Source organism: Amblyomma americanum, chromosome 7 (assembly GCF_052857255.1).
Source record: "Amblyomma americanum isolate KBUSLIRL-KWMA chromosome 7, ASM5285725v1, whole genome shotgun sequence".
Classification (NCBI taxonomy): Eukaryota; Metazoa; Arthropoda; class Arachnida; order Ixodida; family Ixodidae; genus Amblyomma; species Amblyomma americanum.
The window spans coordinates 163,513,591-163,528,662 of NC_135503.1; positions in this window are offsets into that span (position 1 = coordinate 163,513,591).

The window sequence follows — 15,072 nt, forward strand, 5'->3', positions numbered from 1 at the left end:
TGTCCGGACTTGACAAGTGCTAGGCCTAGAGTGAATTTTGATCGCTAGGACCTGCGGCATGCTTTCTTGAGTGCGAGGTGCATTGCGCTGCAGCATGTTTGAACTTTTCGACATGCTCAGCACATTTTTTTCCCTGGAGTTTCTTCGTGAGAATCACTTAGTCCGCATCGAGGGAGTTCGAGGCCTAGCGCCCGCGGAGTCGCCGAGCCCGAAGCGAGTGAGTACGGAAGCCGCGTGGGTGGTCCGAGTTTCTGTATATATTTTCTCTACTATCTCTTTTTCGACTCTGGGAGTCGCGGCTCCGGGAGCCGGGTGGCCTGGGGCCACGGGTGCCGCTACGAGCTCGCTGGTATTGCAGCTCGGCACCGGGCGCTCCGACACCGTCCGATACGGTGGGCGCCGACCGCTCAGAAGCTGCTTTGTGCAGTGAGCGGGGTAGGACCACCCCACAAAGCTGACGTCTCCTCGCGGCTGCGCGCACATAACCCGTTTCGGGTCTTTGTTGTGCTCACGGTCGTTGTCGGAGTGGTCGTTAGGCCTGAGGCTTTTCGGAGCTGCCTGCACCACATTAAAGGAGACATGACCACCGGACCGTGACGTTGAGAGGGGGCGCACTTTGCTGCCCGTCCGTTTTTTTTGTAACCTCGCACGAACTGAGCAGTCTCGTTCAACTCAAGAAAGGGCTTGTTCACTCGAACTTTGCGTTTGCACAGCCGCCGACACGTTTTGCTAGCGAGTTAGGCATTGTGCCACGAGGCCCTTGCGGATGCCGTTTCCCCTCCCGTGACCTACGTTAAAGGCACGCCGAGAGCGTTTCGACAATTTTGCAGATCCGGTGGAGCCACCCAGGCTTGCTGACCGGTGCACATCGTCTCGCTGCCACCTGCTGCGACGGAGCGGCCTGTATCCTGTTCGCCGCATCCATCCGGGGCAGCTGTGGCGAGACCAGTCAGCAGTCACCTCCGGCTGCTGCTGCCCTGGCGACTACTGCAGGATCCTGGCCTGCAGTTTTCCCACCGGCCTTCGATTCGCGGGCCTGCGGACACGGTAGTCCGCGGGCCATACGAGTCGTCCCAGCGGAGACCTTCACGCCGCCTTCGGAATACCGCGGAAGTCTGCGTGGACGCTGTCGGCGTGACCTCCGCTGCAAGACGTGCCTCAAAGACATGAAGACCAGGAGACTCCTCCATAGCATGTACTTTCAGGCGCGTGGGTCTATTTAAGGTTGGGGGGATGTGGGGACCTGCCCTGCAGCCCCCTGAGTTTGCTTTCCCGCGAGGCACCGTGCAGCAGCAGTCGTACCCCGAGGATGAGCGCGTTCCCTTGCCAGTTACATTAACTGGCAAGAGAGGGCGCCAGCGTCGCTGCGGGGGAGACTGCTGAAGCCTGCCCGCGGGAGATGGGCTCTCTTGGGCCGGGATAATCGCCGCGATCGGACGCGTCGCTTGCGGCTCCGCTCTTCGCCGGCGGGGCGAAGAAGCGACGGGGAGACAGGCTCCCGTACTCGTCCCGTTCGGCCTGCGGAGTTTATATCCCTTGCCCTAGCGCGGGCGAACATTCGCTCGGAACCTTGCTGGTGAGTCGGACGTCCTTGATTCATTAGCGTACCTTGTTGCTAGCTGGCGTTATTGTTTCTGTAGCAATAAATGCCTGTTTGTGTCAGCCAATGTGTCGTTCCTTTGTTCCCCCAGAGCAAGGCCCGCCGTGGTCGGCGTGCGCTCGGTAGCGTACGCGATCACGGGGTGGGGTCCAGGCGGCTTTGAACCGTGTCAGCCGCGATTGAGTGGGGAGAAAGTACTTATCTCCCCATGTCAACCCCACAACTGGCGGTACGGCGGCAGCAGCCACGGCAGCAACGGATAAGCAGCGTCGCCCAAAAGGTGTCCTCCTGCGCGAATTAATTCACATATATGTACGTAAGAAATAAAAATTAACGAGAACCTCCGGCGTATATGACCAACCGTAGCATATGTAGATATCTGCAAACTCGTAATTCCGAGCATCAATATATCTATAGCTGTTGCTCACAGTTCAGCTTGGTTAAATTAATTAAGCAAGCGGGAACGATCGAGACGATTGATCGATCTCTTGCATATATGCGCGCGCCGCTTTCAGTTTTCTGAACTCTCTTCCGCGCATAATGCATGTATTAAACACGCATTAGTGATGTAACAATAAGAAGTTCTTTAACTCACCTTCGCATTTAGACTCTCCGTCTTTGAAAAGGAAGCTCTCGCGGAGAACCCTGGAGTCGTGCGCGCTGCCGGGGAAGCCGACGAAGACGTCAATGAAGACCATGTCAGCATTGCAGACCCCCTGGAGTATGATCGAATGAAACTTTTTTCTATTATAATAGCTTTCCTCCGACTCCGAGGGTCGAGCAATGCGGACATGGCATCCGTCGATGGCCCCGATGACGTCCGGCAGCACTCGTCCGCGACGGCCGATCTGGCAGAAAGCTGCCTTGCTGCGCTGTCGCTCGTCGGGGTCCGGCCAGCATATCTCCCTCTTGCTTATCGAAAACAAGAAATCCAAGATGCGGCTTATTGCCGCGTGTACCGTCGACTCACTGACATCAAATTTGTCGGCGATCTGGTACATCGTTGTTTGAGTTCCGATGTAGGTCAGGGCGATTAGCATTGTCTTGTGAGCAGACACCTGGCGCCGTCCTCGACATCCTTCCGGGTAGAAGGCCGATGCCTCAAATTCGCCAGTGATATCTGCGCACAAGCTTCGCGAAATACGAAAGAGCTTCCTGAATTCAAATTCTAAATATGTGGGAACGACTCGCTCCACATAGAGTGGGACCCTGTGGCGGTCCTGCCTCTCTACATGAGCCGCCAAGACAAGCACGACGCACTCGTCACCGTCGTCATCTTCGCTGCAGTCAACGGTCTCACTCCGGTCAACAGAATCGGTGAGCGCAGCAAGTGCAGCTACCTCTTCGCTCGACATGATGAAAGTGATCAGCAGACGACGCAGCAGACGACGCCGACGCGCGATCCGGCTGCTCGAAACTTTCCTTACGGTTTCCGGTGGCTGCCAGCTCACGTGACCATGACGCGTTTTCCTGTCAGGGGCTAACTTGCTGGCAGTCAGCGGGCTGCCCGAGCGTAGAAAATCGAAGAGGCCAGTGACGGGCAACTGAGAAACGGTTGGGAATTGTCTGACCGAGCTCTCGACCCGTACACGTATGCTATGCGGGCAGCACACGCTGCACGTAGCCAAGGTACGCAGAATCGGGACCGACATGCCGACCCGAGGACGCTAGAGCAAAGGGCAACTGCGACGGTACGCCCGGCAGGGAGGAACGGTCAACCGGCGCGAGGCGACAACTGCCCCGCCCGGCAACGGCCGACCACCCTCTGCTACCGGTGCAACCAACGAGGGCACTACGCCCGGGAATGCAGACACCCCGTGAACCGAGAGCACGCGCTTTCGGGAATCGAACGGAGCCGCCGGTGAGCAACGCTGCACAGCCGGCGGCGTCAACAGCGGTGCTCAGTGAGTCACACGAACTCCTAGCCCCGCTGGCTTGTCGTTTGGAACCACCCAGCAACACGCCAGTCCCGCTTATTGAGCTTACGGTTGCTCGACGTAAGTTCATGGCTTTGCTAGACACCGGAGCGAGCGCATCCCTGTTTCGCGACAAGGTATACAAGCATCTCCGTCGGAACGGACTCCGACTGCGAGCGAGCAACCTCACGTTCCGATTAGCCAGCGGCACAGCGCACGCGAGCGGTGCCGCGCGGCTTGTGGTGCGGTGGGAGAAACGAGTGAGGCGCCAGCGCTTCGCTCACCTCCCCGGCCTATCGGTTCCCATTATTCTTGGTAGAGACTTCCTCGCCAAGACGGGCATTGTTATTGACGTCTGCAACGGAGGATATAGGGAGCGAGCATGTGGCACCCTGAAACCTTTCGTTAAACCCCCAAAAGCGTCAGAAGCACATTCGCTTTCCGATGCTACGCGCGCAGACGTACGCAACGATCGCCCCAAAAAGCCCCTCGTAAGCCCTTCGGCCGAGCTGCCAAACCAGCCGGTCGACCGCGCCGAGAGGAAAAGCGCGGAAGGGAATCCCTTCCCGTGCGACCCCCTGTTGTCCCCCCTGCGGTGGCACTCTGCGCCGCGGTGGCATGCAGGCCTTCCCACCCGCTCCTGAACAACTCAGGCGGTTTGTCGGGGGAGGAAAAAGCGCGCTTGTCTCTGCTCCTTAACGAATACGACGCTGTATTCACGGAGCGGCCTGGCTGCACTACGCTGATTAGGCACAAAATTGAGACAGGCGACGCCGTTCCGTGGAAGTGCAATCCTCGGCCAGTCAGCTTGCTTAAGAGGAAAGCGCCCGATGGCGCTCTGGACGAACTTCTCGACACAGGCGTTGTGGAACGTTCAAACAGCCCCTGGGGGTTTCCAGTGGTGCTGGCGCCCAAAAAGGATGGAACTACCCGCCTTTGTGTGGACTATCGACGCCTGAACAAGGTGACGCGGAAAGACGCATACCCACTTCCGAGCATTCCCTCGATCGTGTCTAATGTTGGTGGAGCGAAGTACTTCACTACGCTCGATGCCAGCAGAGGATACTTTCAGGTTGAGATTACTCCCAGTGACCCAGGTAAAACAGTTTTCCCTTTTCACAGGGGACTTTTCCAGATTACCCGAATGCCGTTCGGCCTGGTCGGAGCGCCCGGGACGTACCAGCGTGCGATGGATCGTGTCCTAGGCGATGCAAGGTGGCACCACGCTCTTGCTTACCTGGATGACATTGTGGTGTATTTGGCAACCTTTGATGAGCACTTACGCCATCTCAGGGACGTACTGGAAAGGCTGAGGTCGGCGGGAATCACTCTGAACCCGAACAAGACCCAGGTAGCGGCGACCCGAATAACACTGTTGGGGTTCACGCTAGACAAAGGACGCCTTCTGCCGTGCGAGGACAAGCTGCGGGCTATATTGCAGTTCCCGTCGCCGGCAGGCATAGGCGGACTAAGACGCTTTCTGGGGCTGGTGAACTTTTATCGCCAGTTTATCCCAGATTGCGCAGCTCTGCAAGCCCCTTTAACGGCATTGTTGAGGAAAGGTGTGAAGTGGCATTGGGGACCCGAGCAAGAGGCGGCACTACGCCATCTCACTTGCGCTCTCGCGGAAACCACACAGCTGAGGCTGCCTGACCTGAACAGGGAATTTGTGATCCACACGGACGCTTTCGACCTGAGCTTAGGAGCAGTCCTGCTTCAAGAGCACGGAGGTAGCCTGAGACCGGTGGCGTTCGCTAGCCGATCATTAACTCCCGCAGAGAGAAACTATTCCGTGACAGAAAAGGAATGCCTCGCGATTATCTTCTCTCTGCGGAAGTTCGACTATTATGTCGACGGAGTCGCCTTCGTGATTGAGACTGATCACATGCGCGCGATATGCGCAACGGGGCACGGCGCGCTCGCTTTTGCTTGTGCCCCATGTGCACCTGTCTGCCTGGCCAGCCTGGCTGCGATGTGTAAAGTATCATGCCTAAGGAAGATGTAGCGGGGTGAAATCGTGCAACGGGACCGCCACTGTGCAGGTTCGAAAGGAAGAATGCTGGTGGTGTCATACGCCGCAGCACACGCGGTCACGCTGGCTCGCGGTGCGTTTACTTTGCACAATTTTGTTCAGAATTGGAAACATCTAAAATGCAATCTAGGCTAGTTATATATACAGCTTGTCGGGTCTTATACCTCAGTAAGGTTCTCTCTGAAGAACGACTATTCCATTTTCGGTCTCATGACAGCGAGACTGAGCAGAGCCCCCAGTTAAACTATATATGCGCATCTTTGAATTTCAGCACACCGTTGTATTCTTCGATCGACAGATGCACGTGAGAACGTTCTGTCCGAACAGACAAAATGCATTTGTTTTCAAGACATTGTACGCCACCGTGATATCAATCTGCATACGAATAGAAGTAATAAATGTTACATTCGCGCATTCACATGCAACCTGAATGATACTTGTAGTTGGACCCTGGTAGCATGGCCTTTGTTATAAATAACGACAAGATCATTGTTTTAAAACGGGTGGTTTCTTAAGATATGTGTATATGTAAGGCAAGTTTGGTTGCAAATGCAAAATACTGTGTGCATTATCTTAAATTTATTCTTTTGTTTGTGTATGGCAGGTTTCACTGCCATAAGGTTTGGCGATGTTGCCTTGCTGACTCGAACAAGGTGGTGAGCTGACGCAAAGGGAGATGGAAGGCCATGGTGCATTTTAAGCCCAAAAACATGACCAAAAGCTTAAAATGCTTGGGCGCCGCATAACCTGCCCTTAGGAGTGAAATTCAATAGCACAAGATCCCTCCCGCGCAATAACTCCTTTTTCATAGGTTTATAAATTGTGGCGACTCCTCATACATCTCTTGGCGCAGCGGTTAAGTCATGCGCCAGTGCTTCGGCAGGTGGCTGTTTCAAACAGAGCCACCGATGGGGATTGCGAGACACATTTTGCTATTCCGGAGCTCCCATGAGGCTCATTTTAGCGGGTAGTTATATGAGAGGCTCTCTCATCTCTGACCCAATGACCTGATGCGCAGTTTCATGGTGAGCCGGTGGGAATTGCATTGAAATTATTTGAATTTCACTGCCACCTGCTTTTTCGTGACATGGACGGATGGAGGCCCACTTTCTTGTGAATGGGACCTCTAATGCTGTCGCATTAAAAAGGAATTATACATTCCTTTTGCTAAGCTCCCATGTGCAGTCGCGTAGTGAGCCACACAACACGACCATGACCACCCAGATGAAAGCGCCGATGCCTCACAGCTTTAGCATTTGGGCAGTAAAGTGAAATCACTGTTCATTAGGTACTTTGCTGAGGGACTGCCACCATTCGGAACCTGCACACCTGTGTGAAAGCAGACTGGCTGTTGAGGACACTGCAGACTCAGGGCAACTACCAAGAGGTCATTTAAACCTGACTAAAAGTATCGTGCATATTATCTGTGCTGCAACAAGAACACGGCACGATTGTTAGTCTGCTGAAAAAGCTGCAGGAAGAACATCAATTCAAACTGCAATTCAGAAAATCAGCTGGTTTCAGCCTGACAGATTCCCTGTCATAAAGAGCCAGCTCCTACAGGAATTAAGATAGCCTCGTAATACCTGAGCAAAAGTTACCTTTGTTAGCATTAATCGAAATATATTTCAATGGGTCTCGGTGTATTCATAAACCTACAATATGGCCTAATGACACAGATTTAGTGAATGCATACTTTTCTGGAAAGACAACCCATAATTACAAATACTAGCATGAAGCATGAGAAACTTGTGAGTTATTTGGCCACCGGGAGTAGAAAGCTAATTTAGAATGTAGAAGGCTAGCTGCTTAGAGTACCCCTGTTACACAATTTCTGAAAAAATGACAACGTGGGAGTGCAGTGACTACTGTCTAACTTTCGGTAGCGCTCAGGCTGCCGAACTGGCACATTTTTTGTATTAAAATGCCACAACAGAAACACCTGCATTAAAATGCTTGTAAAGTATGACAAGAAAATTAGCTGTGGTTTAACTCTGCTTAAACCTGGTTGAATTGCGAAAGCTTGCTTAGCTTTCGCCTTAGAATTTAACTGTTCCGAAACAGTAGAACAACTAGATTCAGATATAGACTCTTCGTCGGTAACATCCATGGCGAGACTGATCAACCAACGCGTAGCGCACCGCTATATATACAAGCGAAGCCGCCACGGAGCGAGCGCAATAAGAGGAGGTCGTCATATCAACGAAGAGGCCACCTGTTAGGCGCGGCGCCGGCTGGGGGCCACGGCACACGCGACGAGCGGCTCCCTTCTAGCTGCGGCGAGGAGGAAGCTTAGAATTTAGCTGTTCCGAAGAAGTAGACCAACTATACTCAGATATAGACTCTTCGTCGGCAACTTTCATGGCGAGACTGATCAACCAACGCGTAGCGCACCGCTATAATAACCCATTGAAGCCGCCACGGAGCGAGCGTAGGCGAGGACGTCGTCATATCAACTGAGAGACCACCTGCTACGCGAAACGCCGAATTGGCGGCGACGGCACACGCGACGAGCGGCTCCCTTCTAGCTGCGGCGGGGAGCAAGGTTAGAATTTAACTGTTCCGAAGCAGTAGACCAACTAGATTAAGCTATAGACTGTTCGTCAGTAACTTTCATGGCGAGACTGATCAACCAACGCGTAGCGCACCGCCATATATCCCAGCGAAGCCGCCACGGAGCTAGCGCAATACGAGGAGGTCGTCATATCAACGAAGAGGCCACCTGTTAGGCGCGGCGCCGGCTGGGGGCCACGGCACACGCGACGAGCGGCTCCCTTCTAGCTGCGGCGAGGAAGCTTAGAATTTAGATGTTCCGAAGCAGTAGACCAACTATACTGAGATATAGACTCTTCGTCGGCAACTTTCATGGCGAGACTGATCAACCAACGCGTAGCGCACCGCTATAATAACCCATTGAAGCCGCCACGGAGCGAGCGCAAGGCAAGGAGGTCGTCATATCAACTGAGAGACCACCTGCTACGCGAAACGCCGGTTTGGCGGCGACGGCACACGCGACGAGCGGCTCCATTCTAGCTGCGGCGGCGAGCAAGATTAGAATTTAACGGTTCCGAAGCAGTACACCATCCAGATTCACCTATAGCCTCTTCGTCGGTAACTTTCATGGCGAGACTGATCAACCAACGCGTAGCGCACCGCTATAATAACCCATTGAAGCCGCCACGGAGCGAGCGTAGGCGAGGAGGTCGTCATATCAACTGAGAGACCACCTGCTACGCGAAACGCCGGTTTGGGGGCGACGGCACACGCGACGAGCGGCTCCCTTCTAGCTGCGGCGGGGAGCAAGATTAGAATTTAACTTTTCCGAAGCAGTAGACCAACCAGATTCAGATATAGACTCTTCGTCGGTAACTTTCATGGTGAGACTGATCAACCAACGCGTAGCGCACCGCTATAATAACCCATTGAAGCCGCCACGGAGCGAGCGTAGGCGAGGACGTCGTCATATCAACTGAGAGACCACCTGCTACACGAAACGCCGGTTTGGGGGCGACGGCACACGCGACGAGCGGCTCCCTTCTAGCTGCGGCGGAGAGCAAGATTAGAATTTAACTGTTCCGAAGCAGTAGACCAACCAGATTCAGATATAGACTCTTCGTCGGTAACTTTCATGGCGATACTGATCAACCAATGCGTAGAGCACCGCTATAATAACACATTGAAGCCGCCATGGAGCGAGCGCAAGGCGAGGAGGTCGTGATATCAACTGAGAGACCACCTGCTACGCGAAACGCCGGTTTGGGGGCCACGGCACACGCGACGAGCGGCTCCCTTCTAGCTGCGGCGGGGAGCAAGATTAGAATTTAACTTTTCCGAAGCAGTAGACCAACCAGATTCAGATATAGACTCTTCGTCGGTAACTTTCATGGTGAGACTGATCAACCAACGCGTAGCGCACCGCTATAATAACCCATTGAAGCCGCCACGGAGCGAGCGTAGGCGAGGACGTCGTCATATCAACTGAGAGACCACCTGCTACACGAAACGCCGGTTTGGGGGCGACGGCACACGCGACGAGCGGCTCCCTTCTAGCTGCGGCGGAGAGCAAGATTAGAATTTAACTGTTCCGAAGCAGTAGACCAACCAGATTCAGATATAGACTCTTCGTCGGTAACTTTCATGGCGATACTGATCAACCAATGCGTAGAGCACCGCTATAATAACACATTGAAGCCGCCATGGAGCGAGCGCAAGGCGAGGAGGTCGTGATATCAACTGAGAGACCACCTGCTACGCGAAACGCCGGTTTGGGGGCCACGGCACGCGACGAGCGGCTCCCTTCTAGCTGCGGCGAGGAGGAAGCTTAGAATTTAGCTGTTCCGAAGCAGTAGACCAACTATATTCAGATATAGACTCTTCGTCGGCAACTTTCATGGCGAGACTGATCAACCAACGCGTAGCGCACCGCTATAATAACACATTGAAGCCGCCACGGAGCGAGCGCAAGGCAAGGAGGTCGTCATATCAACTGAGAGACCACCTGTTACGCGAAGCGCCGGCTTGGGGGCGACGGCACACGCGGCGAGCGGCTCCCTTCTAGCAGCGGCGGGGAGCAAGATTAGAATTTAACTGTTCCGAAGCAGTAGACCAACGAGATTCAGATATAGACTCTTCGTCGGTAACTTTCATGGCGAGACTGATCAACAAACGCGTAGCGCACCTCTATAATAACCCATTGAAGCCGCCACGGAGCGAGCGCAAGGCGAGGAGGTCGTCGTATCAACTGAGAGACCACCTGCTACGCGAAACGCCGGCTCGGCGGCGACGGCACACGCGACGAGCGGCTCCCTTCTAGCTGCGGCGGGGAGCAAGATTAGAATTTAACTGTTCCAAGCAGTAAACCAACTATATTCAGATATAGACTCTTCGTCGGTAACCTTCATGGCGAGACTGATCAACTAACGCGTAGCGCACCGCTATAATAACCCATTGAAGCCGCCACGGAGCGAGCGCAAGGCGAGGAGGTCGTCATATCAACTGAGAGACCACCTGTTACGCGAAGCGCCGGCTTGGGGGCGACGGCACACGCGGCGAGCGGCTCCCTTCTAGCAGCGGCGGGGAGCAAGATTAGAATTTAACTGTTCCAAGCAGTAAACCAACTATATTCAGATATAGACTCTTCGTCGGTAACCTTCATGGCGAGACTGATCAACTAACGCGTAGCGCACCGCTATAATAACCCATTGAAGCCGCCACGGAGCGAGCGCAAGGCGAGGAGGTCGTCATATCAACTGAGAGACCACCTGTTACGCGAAGCGCCGGCTTGGGGGCGACGGCACACGCGGCGAGCGGCTCCCTTCTAGCTGCGGCGGGGAGCAAGATTAGAATTTAACTGTTCCAAGCAGTAAACCAACTATATTCAGATATAGACTCTTCGTCGGTAACCTTCATGGCGAGACTGATCAACTAACGCATAGCGCACCGCTATAATAACCCATTGAAGCCGCCACGGAGCGAGCGCAAGGCGAGGAGGTCGTCATATCAACTGAGAGACCACCTGTTACGCGAAGCGCCGGCTTGGGGGCGACGGCACACGCGGCGAGCGGCTCCCTTCTAGCTGCGGCGGGGAGCAAGATTAGAATTTAACTGTTCCAAGCAGTAAACCAACTATATTCAGATATAGACTCTTCGTCGGTAACCTTCATGGCGAGACTGATCAACTAACGCGTAGCGCACCGCTATAATAACCCATTGAAGCCGCCACGGAGCGACCGCAAGGCGAGGAGGTCGTCATATCAACTGAGAGACCACCTGTTACGCGAAGCGCCGGCTTGGGGGCGACGGCACACGCGGCGAGCGGCTCCCTTCTAGCAGCGGCGGGGAGCAAGATTAGAATTTAACTGTTCCGAAGCAGTAGACCAACAATCTTCAGATATAGGCTCTTCGTCGGTATTTTTCATGTCAAAACTCATCAACCAACGCGTAGGGCACCGCTATAATAACCCATTGAAGCCGCCACGGAGCGAGCGCAAGGCGAGGAGGTCGTCATATCAACTGAGAGACCACCTGTTACGCGAAGCGCCGGCTTGGGGGCGACGGCACACGCGGCGAGCGGCTCCCTTCTAGCAGCGGCGGGGAGCAAGATTAGAATTTAACTGTTCCGAAGCAGTAGACCAACTACATTCAGATATAGACTCTTCGTCGGTATTTTTCATGTCAAAACTCATCAACCAACGCGTAGCGCACCGCTATAATAACCCATTGAAGCCGCCACGGAGCGAGCGCAAGCCGAGGATGTCGTCATATTTTCACGTAGTGGTGACGGCGGTCGAAGCAGCGATGAAGACGGACGAAAGGGTCTTTTAAAAGAACTGTTTATTGGGCTGACTTGCACCCAAAATGGACTAAATCACTCGGCGGCGGCGAAGCGACAAGCGTGCTCGGCTGTCGTCGAACAGAAAGCCGGCCGCTGTCGGCCGTGCTCAATTTAAAGCTGATAGCGAACTTTCGAGATAAAAAGCGAAAAGTTACTAGAACATTCTGGAACAACGTACAATCAGCTCTGCCTAGCTGCGATCAATCGAGATAAATCTAGTCGCGTCTTGTGTAGAAAACAAAGCGATAAAGTGATGTGGCGGCAGATTTGAAAAACGAACACACTGCAAATATTCGCGGCATTACTCCCCTCTCAAAGAAGCATCGACCCGATGCATTAAAACAAATAATGCGACTAGTAAGGAAAAAAACGGATCTTGCGAAAATAGAGCATGGAAATGCATCGGCCTTTAGCGCGCATAATACGGCTTCAGACGGACTACATGGACAACTTCTGGTCGTACGCGGCGTCGTTGGGATGCAGTCATTGCGTCAGGGATGACTTCATAATCCAGTTCACCTAGCTAACGAAAAACCTTGTACGGGCCGAAATAGCGCGCAAAAGCTTTTCACTCAATCCACGGCGGCGAATGGGCGTCCACACCCAGACTTGGTCTCCTGGTTTGTATTCCGCATTGCGTCTTCGTAGGTTGTAGCGTCTGGCGTCGGACCGCTGCTGATCTTTGATCCGTAATCGGGTAAGCCTTCGAGCTGTTTCTGCGCGTTGAAGGTAGGCGGCAACGTCGACGTTCTCTTCTTCTGTAACGTCGGGCAGCATGGCGCCTAGCGTGGTCGTGGCCTCCCTGCCATGGACGAGCCTAAAAGGCGTCATCTATGTGGTCTCCTGCACTGCGGTGGTGTATGCGAACACGACGTAAGGCAGGATGACATCCCAGGTTTTGTGTTCGGCATCGACATACGTAGCGAGCATATCGGCGATGGTTTTGTTCAGGCGCTCGGTCAGTCCGTTGGTCTGCGGATGGTATGCTGTTGTCCTCCGGTGGCTGGTTTGGCTGTAGCGCAGGATGGCTTGTGTTAGTTCCGCCGTGAATGCTCTTCCTCTGTCCGTGAAGAGCACATCAAGGGCGCCGTGTCGAAGGAGAATGCACTCCACGAAAAATTTGGCGACTTCTGCTGCTGTTCCGTTCGGTAGGGCTTTCGCCTCGGCGTAGCGGGTCAGGTAGTCGGTCGCTATGATGATCCACTTATTTCCAGATGTTGACGTTGGAAAAGGGCCAAGCAAGTCCATGCCAATCTCCTGAAAGGGCCTTGAGGGAGGTTCAATGGGGCTCAGAAATCCTGCTGGTCGTGTGGGAGGAGTCTTTCGTCGTTGACAATCTCGGCAGGTTTTCACATAGTGTGCGACATCGGCAGGCAGTCGGGGCCAGTAATACTTGTCTTGAATGCGGCGGAGGGTGCGAGTAAACCCGAGATGTCCAGCTGTCGGCTCGTCGTGTGAAACCTGTAGAACTTCGCGGAGACAAGTAGGTACAACAAGGAGGTAGGCTGTTTTGTTCGCTATAAAATTCTTCTTCACAACGACCTCATTCTGCACACAGAAGGAAGACAGTCCTCGCTTGAATGAAGCGGGGGGTGAAGAAACCTTGCCTTCCAGGTACTCGATGAGGCCTTTTAGGTCGGGGTCCGAGCGTTGCTGCTGAGCAAAAGAGCTGGGGCTGATGGGTCCCAGGAAGGCGTCCTCATCGTCGTCCGGCGGCGGTGCATCTACAGGGGCTCTCGTGAGAGGCAATCGGCGTTGTAAACGGAGTTGTAAACGACGGTGACGTCAAACTCCTGGAGACGCAGACTCCATCGAGCGAGTCGGCCGGAGGGGTCCTTCAAATTGGCAAGCCAACAGAGCGCGTGGTGGTCGCTGACCACCTTGAACGGTCGTCCGTAAAAGTAGGGGCGGAATTTCGACGTAGCCCAGATGATGGCAAGGCACTCCTTCTCAGTTGTCGAATATTTAGCCTCGGCCTTGGAGAGGGAACGGCTAGCGTATGCGATGACTTTCTCCAGCCTGTCACTTTTTTGAACGAGGACGGCGCCTAGTCCCACGCTGCTTGCGTCGGTATGAACTTCAGTATCGGCGTTTTCATCAAAATGCGCAAGGATTGGTGGGGACTGTAAACGACGCTGAAGTTCCTTGAAGGCTTCTGCTTGCGGCGCTTCCCATTTAAACGACACGTCTGCCTTCGTCAGTTGGGTCAGGGGCTCGGCGATGCGCGAAAAGTTTTTCACAAATCGTCGGTAATATGCGCATCGTCCGAGAAATCTGCGTACTGCTTTCTTATCGGCCGGCGGTTGAAACTGTTCAATAGCAGCGGTTTTCTGCGGGTCTGGGCGTACTCTTTCCTTGCTAACGATGTGGCCGAGAAACAGCAGCTGTTCGTAGGCAAAGTGGCATTTCTCTGCTTTCAAGGTTAGGCCAGCCGACTTGATTACGTCTAGTACTGTTCGAAGTCTTTTGAGGTGCTCTTCAAAGTTCGAGGTGAAGACAACAACGTCATCTAAATATACCAGACAAATTTGCCACTTCAGGCCTGCCAGCACTGTATCCATTACTCGCTGAAATGTCGCTGGTGCGCAACAGAGACCAAATGGCATCAACTTGAACTCAAACAGCCCATCCGGAGTAATGAATGCTTTCTTCTCGCGATCTCTTTCGCCGACCTCAATTTGCCAGTAGCCGCTCTTGAGGTCCATCGATGAGAAATATTTGGTGTTGCAGAGGCGGTCCGGTGTGTCGTCGATGCGGGGGAGGGGGTAGACGTCCTTCTTTGTTATGTTGTTCAAGCGGCGGTAATCCACACAGAATCGAAGTGCGCCGTCTTTCTCACTAGAACAACCGGTGCCGCCCATGGGCTCTTTTGAAGGCTGGATGACGTCTTCACGAAGCATTTCTTCGAATTGGTCCCGGATGGCTTGTCGTTCTCGCGGTGACACACGGTAGGGGATTTGACGGAGAGGTCGGACGTCTTGATCCTTTATAATTCGATGCTTGGCAATTGGCGTCTGTCGCACCTTCGGCGATGTCGAAAAACACTCACTGTAGCTTTGAAGCAGATTGCGGATCTAGTCTTGCCTGTTCCGGTGCAGGGCTGGGTTGATGTCGAAAGTGGACGAGTTCTCTTGGTCAGGCGAATCTTCTGCGGAGGGGTCGGAGAGGGCGAACGAGTCTCGTACATCAG